At 41.9% G+C, this 12,286-nt stretch overlaps 1 protein-coding gene across 36 annotated transcripts in view; it reads right to left on the reverse strand.

The window, feature by feature from the left end:
• Positions 1-12,286, reverse strand: part of RIMS1 (regulating synaptic membrane exocytosis 1) — a 532,587-nt gene that overhangs the window by 446,138 nt on the left and 74,163 nt on the right. The gene's annotated exons all lie outside the window — the stretch shown is intronic.

Below are 12,286 nucleotides of genomic sequence, written 5' to 3' on the forward strand. Positions count from 1 at the left end.
TAGTGGTTCTTTCAAAAGGAAAGTCATCTCCTGACACCTGTGCTCAAGACCCTGTAACAGTTCCTCACTTTCTCACTACAAAGTGCCAGAGTCCTTGGGTTACCACCTGGCCTCCCGTAACTCTCTGAGTTCATTTCTTATTATTCACTACCCTCCACCCCGCCTTAAGGGCTCTGCATCAGCCTTTCCTTCTGTCTGGAATACTCATCCCCAATGCATTTATGACCAAATATATCTTTCAAATCTTTGCTCAAAGGTAAAATTTTGATGGTTCCTACACTGATCATCCTACTTATGCCAACTATGGAGTGCCTCCACCTCTCCATAACCATGTACTTCCCAGTGTTTTTTTCTGTGTTCCAAAATTTACAGAAATTTACTGTCTCTCATTGTTGAAATATGAGCTTCTGGCGATAAGGGATTCTTGCCTTTTTGGTTCACTGACATATGTCAATGAGCTTAGAATAGTGCCTGACATATAACAGCCATGTTATATGTCATGTGAAACGAGTAAGACAAAAAGTATACATTGCTAGAGGCATCAAGCTTGAATAACAAGTTTAATATGTGAAACACAGTGATTTAGAATAGATTCTAGGCAATATTTCATCAAACACAGTTGTTAAATCATTTTACATGAAGAAATTTCTTAATAATAAAAAGAAAGTTAATCCTTTTTTCTTCTGATTTTTCTAAACAAGGTAGGAAAACAAGAAAAATTTATATTAAACAGCTACAATGTAACAAAATATACATGGTATACCTAATTCAATCTGCATACAACTCTGCAAGGGAGTATGATTATTCCACTTGAGAGTTAAAGAAACTGTGGAGCTAAGAGATAATTAGTTTTCCAAAGGTAAATGGCAAGTGCTGATACCTTAAGAAGCCAAGATATGAATTCAAATCAGTTTGGTGTTAAAGCTAATGCTTTTCCCATCATTCCATGCAGCACTCAAATTTAACATTTAAAAGAGGACTAAAAATGAAAAAAAAATCAATTGTAAGGTGACAGTCTGATATCATCAGGCATATATTAATATCACTGTTTTGTGATACAGGTGCATCATTGAAAGTAATAAAATAATCTCATACAAAGTTTTTAAACACTATTCCAGCATCATAATACCATATTCTCCAAATGCAACACCAGAACATGGATGAAAGCAGCATTGAGTTGCCTAAAAGAAAAATGTAGAGTGACCCTAATGCCAATGGGAATACTGAATACTAGAGAAGGTGGGATGCAAGACAAGTAATCTGGTATACAGAAAAAAGTGCTTCAATGGAAAAAACAACTGGAAAAGATAAAAAGTGATTCATTTGCAAGACAGAGTGCAAGGGATAAAAATCTTCAAATGCATTTTCAAAGAGTATCTTCAATATTGTTCTAATTTCCATTCACAAATTCTAGAATAAAAGCTGAAAATATTACTTAATTCATTTCTATATAAATTGCAGGTTCATGTCAATTTAACAGTGAAAAAATGAGTTTATATGACTGTTACCTATAAAAAGAAGATGTAAAAATTCTACACTAGAAGAGAAAATTCAGTATTGATGTTTGGAGAAACCAGATGTACTAATCACAAACCAACAGGACTAGTTTATACGTCCAATGTGCATTTAAGGAAATTTCAAAAGCTACATTTGAGCAATTTCTATTTTTAAAGCAACCTGGAAAATAGGTGGGGTAGATTCCTAATTATAATAAAAGAGAAACCAGCTAGTTATTTTTCACAATGAGTGATGAGGGTTGTTGACTTCCTTCTGAAGAGGTCAGAAATTACTCACAAAGCCAGACAAAAAGACCACAATTCTAAAATAAAGGTGATAAGAAGATTCAAGAGTCACTACAGAGATTAATGGGAGATTTTAAATTGTGGATATACAAATTTTTCAAAGACTGATTTAAAAAAAGACAGTAATAGGTAACAAGTTAAGTCCTAGGTCTTCTGGATTTTTCAAACTTACCTTGTTTATCATCCTTTGGGCTGTGGAATTCTAATAGACTTCACTCTACAAGATCCTAATGTTGTTTCCAAGATTTTAGCAACATATCCAATTAACTTCTTTTCACCCCAACCACTATTTTCTGTCAATACAATCAGTTCCTTTCTCTATTCCCCAATTTCTGAAATATTATATGCCCATGGATTTAAAAGTATCTGATCATCACCTACATACTGTCTCACCTACATTTTTCTACTTAATAACTTACATGTATTCTCCAAAAGCTACTTGTTGCCCATAAAACACAATATAACCACAGAAAACCCTAGAGGTCCAGAAATTTCCTGTTATTAAACCTTTGAGAGAGACTCTCTTCGTCTCATAAAGAATAACAAAAACAATAACACTTAGTAAAAGGAAGGTATTTCCAGAAAGGAAAGTAACTGTCAGTGTAGCACTGGGGACTTGGGGGAGGGGGCATCAAAGACAATGAGGACTGAAACCTTGCTTTGAATTCTCTAAGAACACAAAAAGATGAAACTCAAGTAGAATGGCAGTGTGTCTAAGAGAAAAAAGGAGATGTGAAAATGGAGATATGGGGCCAGCACCATGGCACAATTGGCACAATTAGGTTAATCCTCCACCTGCGGCACCAGCATCCCATATGGGCACTGGTTCTAGTCCTGGCTGTTCCTCTTCTGATTGAGCTCTCTGGTGTGGCCTGGGAAAGCAGCAGAAGATGGCCCAGGTGCTGGGCACCTGTACCCAAAACGGGAGACCTGGAGGAAGCTCCTGGCTCCTGGCTTCGGATCGGCGCAGCTCCAGCCAATGCAGCCAATTGGGGAGTGAACCAGCAGATTGAAGACCTTTCTCTCTGTCTCTACCTCTCACTGTCTGTCTCAAATAAATAAATAAAATCTTTAAAAAAAAATGGAGATAAAGAATGGAAACAACTGATGCAAATGTAGGCTAAAGTTGAACTAAGAAAAGAAGGAATGATGAAAGGAAGAGAGTTTTTTAATACTTAAATGTGCAATTCTGGATGAAGGACTTCGCTATCGGAAAGAAAAGATTTAAAAGGAGAGATGTGGAGAGGAGAAAGAAGAGGAGGGGATGTTGGAAGCCAGAGCTAGAGTAAGAAGTGGGAGGAGAGAGAAAGTGAGACAGAGAGTTTAGCAAAGAAACAGGGTGGCTGAGGAGGTGGACTGGGCCACAGGAAATAAATGGGTGGTGGATTATTTCTCAAAATATCCCTTTTCCTGCGACAGTGCCATCCTCATGATTTCTCAAAAAGGATTCCTGCATGACAATGCTTCAACAGCTTCATTTTGGAAGGGTTTGGAGAGGGACAAAAATCTCCACATCCTTCCCCCACAGTTCTAACAGCTCCTAGAAGATAAACCAACCAGCTCAAAGCTTCCTTTCTAATCCCACCTGTGCCAGCTGGGTAGGGGTGGAATGTTTGAGGGAGTTCTCTCTTCTCAACCATCACCCACAAACAGTAATGTGTGCACTAGTGAGTGCAGGAATAAGCTAGAGGTTTTCTCTTTTGAGTGTTAGGTCCAAGAAAGAAAAGGAATTTCTTTTCCCTTTTCCCTGGACATCTAACTTTCTTGCAGGTAAGAACCTCAGGAAGGCCTGGTTGGGCAGACTCTACCAGGCTTCTAACTCCAGCTAACTCTTTGTCATTTTCCCCACATTAATTCCTGTCTGTCTGAACTATTTAGACAGTCACATATGAAGTATAGTCTTAGTATAGTACAGATTTAGAGAGAGTTTTTTTGTTATAAAGAAGGAAGGAAGGGAGGGAGGAAGGGAGGAAGGAAGGGAGGAAGCAAGAGAAAAGAGGAGGGGAGAGCAGGGGAGAGGGGTGGAAGGGGAGGGAAGGAGAGGGGGAGGGAGGGGAGGGGAGGGGAGGAGGAGAGGGGAAGGGAGGGGAGGAGAGGAGGAGAGTGGAGGGGAGGAGAGGGGAGGAGAGAGGAGAAGAGGAGAGGGGAGGGGAGGAGAGGGGAGGAGAGAGGAGAAGAGGAGAGGGGAGGAGAAGAGGAGAGGGGAGGGGAGGAGAGGGGAGGAGAGAGAAGGAGAAGAGGAGAGGGGAGGAGAAGAGGAGAGGGGAGGGGAGGAGGAGAGGAGAGGAGAGGGGAAGGGAGGGGAGGAGGAGAGGGGAGGAGAGGGGAGGGGAGGAGGAGAGCGGAGGGGAGGGGAGGGGAGGAGAGAGGAGGAGAGGAGAGGAGAAGAGAGGGGAGGAGGAGGAGAGGGGAGCAGGAGAGGAGAGGAGAGGAGAGGAGTGAGGAGAGGAGGGGAGGGGAGGAGGAGGAGAGGAGAGGAGAGGAGAGGAGTGAGGAGAGGAGGGGAGGGGAGGAGGAGGAGAGGAGAGGAGTGGGGAGGGGAGGGGAGGAGGAGAGGAGAGGGGAGGGAAGGGGAGGGGAGGGGAGGAGAGGAGGGGAGAGGCGAGGGAGGAGAAGGGAGGGGAGGAGAGGGGAGGAGAGGAGAGGGGAGGGGAGGTGAGGGGAGGCAAGGAGAGGGGAGGGGAGGAGAGGGGAGGGGAGGAGAGGGGAGGAGAAGGAGAGGGGAGCAGAGGGGAGGAGAGGAGTGGGGAGGGGAGGGGAGGGCAGGAGGAGGAGAGGGGAGGAGAGGAGTGGGGAGGGGAGGGGAGGAGGAGAGCAGAGGGGAGGCGAGGGGAGGCGAGGAGAGGGGAGGAGAGGAGAGGAGAGGAGTGGGGAGGGGAGGGGAGGAGGAGAGCAGAGGGGAGGGAAGGGGAGGGGAGGGGAGGAGAGGGGAGGAGAGGGGAGGAGAGGTGAAGGGAGAAGGGAGGGGAGGCGAGGGGAGGCGAGGGGAGGCGAGGGGAGGCGAGGGGAGGGGAGGGATGGGAGGGAAGGAGAGGAGAGGAGAGGAGAGGAGAGGAGAGGAGAGGAGAGGAGAGGAGAGGAGAGGAGAGACATCCCACAGTAATTTGGAAGAAAACAGAAACATCCAAAAGACATCTAATATTCTCTAGCAAGGGAAGAAACATGGTCTGGATCAGCAGACTCAGTCTGGATTGTTCCTCTGGCACCCATGACAGATGGTGCTTCTCTGAGAACATATCACCATGGGATCCAATCACACAAACCAAAGTCCTACCCTTTCATCTGCTACTAAAGAAAGCACATTGGTCTAAAAGTAAGGATAAAAGGATAGTCTGCTAGAGATAATTTATTTAAAAGATGAAATTATAAGGAGCTGGCACTGTGGTGTAGTAGGCTAAGCCTCCACCTGTGGCACTGGCATCCTATAGGGGCACCGGTTCCTGTCCTGGCTGTTCCACTTCTGATCCAGCTCTCTGCTTATGGTCTGGGATAGCAGTAGAAGACGACCCAAGTGCTTCGGCCCCTGCACCCACCTGGGAGACCCAGAAGAAGCTCCTGACTCCTGGCTTCAGATCAGCTCAGTTCCCATTGTTTTAACCATTTGGGGAGTAAACCAGCAGATTGAAAACCTTTCTCTCTGTCTCTCCTGCTCTCAATATATAACTCTGCCTCTCAAATAGAAAAAAATCTTTTTAAAAAATATGAATTTGTAGCTTTTAGTATTCCCATTTCCAACACTCTTCACAGCTAACTGGTCTGTCTTTCAGCCCAACTGAGAACCAGTGTCCTATTTCAAAAAACAATCATTGAGTTGAATATGTGAGATAGAGGAGGCTATTTAATGGCAGTCACACCACCTTAAATAAGAATATGAACACTCTCAATGAAAAGCGTCTAAGTAAAAATGATGAAATAAATTGAAAAAGGAATGTAGCAAAACAAGAATTCCAAGAAGTGTAAATCTATTTAAATATGAAAAGCAAACAATAAAACAGAAAAATAATGAAGTAAATAATACCAGTTTAACTTCCTAAACACCTGCAATGAGTCTGGAACTGTGCTATGAATCCCACATGCCTTTGGTTATCTCATCTGGTCCTGTGTCATATATTTTGTTTGGTGGTTTGTGAGTTGGAAAAACTGGCATAAATCTACTTGTGAAACACCACAGTTTCTTCTTAGAAGCACAATATGTTGCTTCAAAATAACATGATACAAAAATTTGTTTATCTTAAATAAATTTTTTTTAAAACTCTATAAAAAAGAGACCGGCACCATGGCTCACTTGGTTAATCCTCAACCTGCAGCGCTGGCATCCCATATGGGCGCCGGGTTCTAGTCCCCGTTGCTCCTCTTCCAGTCCAGCTCTCTGCTGTAGCCCGGGAGGGCAGTGGAGGATGGCCCAGGTGGGCAGTGGAGGATGGCCCAGGTGCTTGGGCCCTGCACCTGCATGAGAGACCAGGAAGAAGCACCTGGCTCCTGGCTTCAGATCGCCGTAGCTCTGGCCGTAGCGGCCATTTGGGGGGTGAACCAACGGAAGGAAGACCTTTCTCTCTGTCTCTCTCACTGCTAACTCCATCTGTCAAATAAAATAAAATTAAATTAAAACTCTATGAAAAAAGAAACATATGTCAACCAGGGGCAAGACATTTAAGACTGAGGCTGAGATACTGTTCTGAAGATAATTGCTTTTATTTTCTTTCTTTTTTTTTTTTGAATGAAATTGCTTTGAAGAAGACAAATCCTATGAAAATATTCAACCAAATATAAATGGTGGTCATAACCAGATGACTGGAAGGGATGATTTTTTTTATATTCTTGTTAATATGTTTATTTACTTGTCCTGTATTTTCTAAATTTCCTACAATAAAAAAGTTACTTTTATTTTTAAAAAAATTTTTTTAAATAGCATGATACCAAAACATGATACATGTAATTGGGAAAGAAATGATTTCACCGTCATTCAGGTTTGAGCAAGGGTCATATAATTGTAACTGAATACAGTTGCCTCTCCTTGAAGATGGGTCCTCAGATCCAAACAACTGGAGGTAGAAAATATTGGGATAAAACTGCATCTCTACTGAGCATGTACAGACATTTTTCCTATCACTGTTCTCCTAAAAATACAGTATAATAACTACATACACAGCAATTGCACTGTATTAGGTATTATATGTCATAAGGGGAAATTTAAAGTACACAGGAGGATTGCATAGGTTATATGCAAACACTTGGTACCACAGCATTTTATACAGGAAACTTGAGCATCTGTGGGTATCAGAGGTCTTGGAACTAACTTTCCATGGATACTGAGGGAGGAACTGTAACTCAGTTTGCAAGCACTAATCTTTATTTATTTCACATCCCTTACCACATTGCATTGTTGGATAAGAGTAAGACACTGTTGTCAGAAAATAGTTGTCTACAGTATGAACATTCCAGGGTAAAAAGTGAAATTTGGTTATAGAGAGAACGAATGGTATCAGTAAAAATAATCATCAAGCCTGTTTTACAACTAACAAGACTCCTGCTTTTTCTTTGCATCACAAAACCACAGTTCTTTGAATAATGATTTTGGGTTAGTTCTATGTATCTCAATATGCATTCTCTGCACAAAACATTCATTCTCTTCTCATTTGGGAGCCAGCTAGCTAAATAAATATCTACTGAGAGGTCCATAATGGTTCCTTGGTGGGATTTAAGTGGATGTTAAATAGATAAAATAAAATGTGAAAATGAAAGTTGGAAAAGCATTACTGAAATATTTCAGTCATTACTTTCAATTAATTTTAACCATTTTCTCAACCGATTTACCTGCTTAGGAAGTTAAAAAAAATCATATAAGAGCATGTGTTGCATAAGGACTTTATAACCCTCCTCTTCTCAGACTTAATCACCTTCCAAATTCTATGTCATTGTTAATTAAATCCCCTCACTACTGATGTTCACAACCTTGATGCCACTCTGGCCCTTCTCTCTTTAATCATCAAAAGTAATTGAGTCCTCTATTCTTTTGAAAAACCTCTTGAGATTGCCTTTTTGTTAATTTACATTTGTTATTTCCAAATTCCAAAATCCTTTACAGATTCTGTGAAAGAGCTTCATGGTCCCCACCACATGAAACACAAACACAGCTATTTAGTTCTAAGGTATCTTACCCACACATTGTCGTTAGCCACTAACCTCCTTTTCATTCCTAACATAGCCCATTTCTCAAGCAAGATAACTCTATTTCACATTTTTAGAACACCATTGTGTGAGTTAATTTCCATTCTATATCCCATTTTTCTTACATCAAATTGTCTGCACCCTTTTCCCTCTACTTTAATGTTTAGTCCTTTCAAAACTCAACTCAAATGTAGGAACTCCAAGAAGACTTCCAGGCTAGAGATTGTCATTAATCCTTAACCAGCTTCTCTGAGAAACACAGGCCTTTACATGAACAAGATTTTGTTCAATAGCAGCACCCCAAGTACTGGGAAGAAATTCAAGAAATGTCTACTTTGCAAATAAGACACAAAATGGTAATCTAAACCTCACTGGGAAGCCCTGCTATGATATCTTTATAAATCATTACACAGAGATTAGGCATCATTAATGAACAAATACTTACAAGATACCTGTTCTGTGTCATAGAATGCTGAGTGCCATATTCACATCTTAAAAGCACATCAGTCTGTTCATTATTAATTGTACCAGCAATGATAATAACTTCCATTTATTAAGCATTTATGGTATGATACAGACTCAAAAGCCCTTATGTGGATTAATGCATTGTCCTCAAAATTGTTTGTTGTGGTAGGTAGACTAAAAAAATAACTAATTGACAGCATTTGCAAAGCCCTGTCTATATAAGTCACCACAGCATTAGTTCCACATGCTGAATTCTGTTTCATTACTATATTATTTTATTCTGACATTATTAATTTTTAACTAAAATTAATTAACTTCAAGACAAATAAAAAGAGTAAGATCAAACACGGGGATACAGATTTATTAATGTAATACAGGTTGTCTCTTTTTTCGCTGAAATGTTAAATGTAAAGTATATAATATTATATTTTATAAAAATTTTTATTTGGGAAGTTTAGGAGGAAAGAGAGAGAGAGTAGAAAGAGATAGAGGAGAGAATGTGAGGAGAGAAGAGGGTGAGAGAGGAGAGGGAGAGAGAGGAGAGAGAGAAGAGAGAGGAGAGGAGAAAGGGAGAGAGAGAGAGAGGGAGAGAGAGAGGAGAGAGAGCAATTCCCATCCTCCAATTCACTCTGCAGATGCCCTCAATGTCCAGTACTGGACCAAGCTGAAGCTGGCAGCTGGGAACTCATTCCTGATCTCCCATGTGGGTGGCAGGAATGCAATTACCACTGACCATCAGAGAATGCAGTAGTAAGAAGCTAGGCTCAAGTACCTGAGCCAGGTATTGGACCCAGGTACTCTGGTACAGGCTATTAGTATCTTAACTGATAAACTGGTATCTTAACTATCAAGCTAAACACTTCCCTCTAGTCTATTATATATATATATTTTTTTTTTCTTTTTTTTTTTTGGACAAGCAGATACAGAAAGAGAGACAGAGAGAAAGGTCTTCCTTTTTGCCGTTGGTTCACCCTCCAATGGCCACCGCAGCCACCGCGCTGCGACCGGCACATCACGCTGATCCGAAGCCAGGAGCCAGGTGCTTATCCTGGTCTCCCATGCGGGTGCAGGGCCCAACCACTTGGGCCATCCTCCACTGCCTTCCCGGGCCACAGCAGAGAGCTGGCCTGGAAGAGGGGCAACCAGGACAGAATCCGGTGCCCGGACCGGGACTAGAACCTTGTGTGCTGGCGCCGCAAGGTGGAGGATTAGCCTATTGAGCCACGGCGCCGGCCCTATTATACTTTCATACATATATATCCCCCATTACTCTGTGTTCACCGAGGTTACACAATGCTTTTAATGACACATAACCAATGTTCACCCTGCTCTTCAGCATCACTTCTAAAGTTCCAGTCCTGCACTTTGTATAAATCTCTTACTTGAAGGCCCAGGTTTACAGAAAGATATTAGAAGTTTTCTAACTCTATAACTAGGGCTGGTACTGTGGATTAGCGGGTAAAGCTGCCACCTGCGGTGCCAGTATCCCACATAGGCGCTGGGTCCAGTCCTGGCTGCTCCACTTCTGATCCAGCTCCCTGATAATGTGCCTGAGAAAGCTGGCAAGATGGCCCAAGTGTCTAGGCCCCTTCACTCACATGGAAGACCTGGAAGAAGCTCCTGGCTCCTGGCTTTGATCAGCCCAGCTCAGGTCATTGCGGCCATTTGGGGAGTGAACCAGTAAATGGAAGATATCTCCCTTTCTCTCTCTCTGTAACTCTGCCTTTCAAATAAATCTTTTTGTTTTAAGATTCATTTTATTTATTTGAAAGACGGAGTTACAGAGAGAGGTAGAGACACAGAGAGAGGTCTTCCATCCACTGATTCCCTGCCCAATGGCCACAACTGCTGGAGCTGCGCCAATCCGAAGCCAGGAGCCAGGTGCTTCTTCCAGGTTTCCCATGTGGGTGCAGGGGCCCAAGGACTTGGGCCATCTTCTATTGCTTTCCCAGGCCATAGCAGAGAGCTGGATAGGAAGTGGAGCAGCCAGGACTAGAACAGGCGCCCATATGGGATGCCGGCACTTCAGGCCAGGGCTTTAACCCACTGTGCCACAGTGCCAGCCCCCAAATAAATCTCTTAGAAGATAAAACAAAAGATAAAAAAAAACTCTAAATTTGTCACACCTTCCATCAAAGCTATTAAAGTCTATAATATTCATATGTCTACTGTACTCAAACAATTCAGTAACTTTAAGATAGCTGACTCTGCTGTTAAAGATTTCTATTAGCATATATTTTTTAAAAATATTTACTGAAATCTACTTTTATGTAACTCACATTGTTCCTAACTCCACTTCAAAAAGTTGTAGAGAACAATTTCATTGCCTTTCCCAAAGACAATCCCTGCATATGTTTGAATTCAACAGTCCTGAGTCCTCTTTATCCTCTCTTCACTTCTCTTTTTCCCTGGTCCCTCCTATTTCCCTCACTAGTCATGCGTTTCAGAGGCCCGGCTGCCCTAGGTACATTTCTCTTGGTTAATAACTGCTTTGAATGATTACAGCCTTTGTTGTGCAATAGCTTCACTCTAGGTCCACAAGCAGGAATATTACTCAACCTTTAGAACCCTCTCAAACAGGTCACATAAAGAGGCCAACTGATAAAAACATGATATTCTTGGGGAAATTATCTGATTCCAAACCTGGTCAGATATCAGAATTATCTAAAGAGGTTTATAGGGGCTGATGCTGTGGCATAGCAGGTAAAGCTGCTGCCTGCAGTGCCAGCATCCCATATAGGCGCCAATTCAAGACCTGGCTGCTCCACTTCCAATCCAGCTCCCTGCTAGTGGCCTGAAAAGGCAGCGGAGGATGGTCCAGGTGCTCGGGCCTCTGCACCCACGTGGGAGACCTGGAGAAAGCTCCTGAATACTGGCTGCAGTTTGGCCCAGCTCCAGCTGTTTTAGCCATCTGAGGAGTGAACCACTGCATAGAGGATCTCTCCCTCTCTCTCTCTTTCTATAACTCTGCCTTTCAAACAAATAAATAAATCTCTCTTTTTCTTAAAAAATAAAACAGGTTTATAAAGGGAAGACTTCCTTAGGTCCCAGCCCATACCCTCAAGGCTGAGGATTGGACGAAGGATTTTTTTTTTAATTTTATTTAATGAACATAAATTTCCAAAGTATAGCTTATGGATTACAATAGCTCCCCCCCCATAACTTCCCTCCCACCCACAACACTCCCCTCTCCCACTCCTTCTCCCCTTCCATTCACATCAAGATTCATTTTCAATTATCTTTATATACAGAAGATCAATTTAGCATATATTAAGTAAAGATTTCAACAGTTTGCACCCACACAGAAACACAAAGTGTAAAATACTATTTGAGTACTAGTTATAGCATTAATTAAACACTTAAGAGTAATTGTGTATTAATTACAGAGTTCAACCAATAGTTTTAAGTAGAACATAAAAAATACTAAAAGGGTAAAGTATTAAGTTCTTTTTTCTTTTTCTTTTTTTTGTTTGTTATATAGTTTTTTTTTTTATTTAATAAATGTGAATTTACAAAGTGCAACTTTCGTATTGTTGTGGCTTCCCCCCAACCTCCCTCCCTCCCGTGGCCCTCCCCTCTCCCACTCCCTCTCCCATCCCGCCCTTCATCGAGTTTCATTTTCAATTACCTTCATATACTGAAGATCAACTTAGTATATACTAAGCAAGGATTTCAACAGGCTGCACTCACACAATCGCACAAGATATAGGGTATTGTTTGACTAGTAGTGTTGTTTTTAAGTTTCATAGTAGAACACATTAAGGACAGAGATCCTATGTGGGGAGAATGTACCCAGTGACTCCCGTTGTTGATTTAACAATTGGCACTCTTACTTATGACGTCAGCAATCA

Source organism: Oryctolagus cuniculus, chromosome 5 (assembly GCF_051225735.1).
Source record: "Oryctolagus cuniculus isolate XC-2025 breed Fujian yellow rabbit chromosome 5, ASM5122573v1, whole genome shotgun sequence".
In the NCBI taxonomy this organism is placed as follows: Eukaryota; Metazoa; Chordata; class Mammalia; order Lagomorpha; family Leporidae; genus Oryctolagus; species Oryctolagus cuniculus.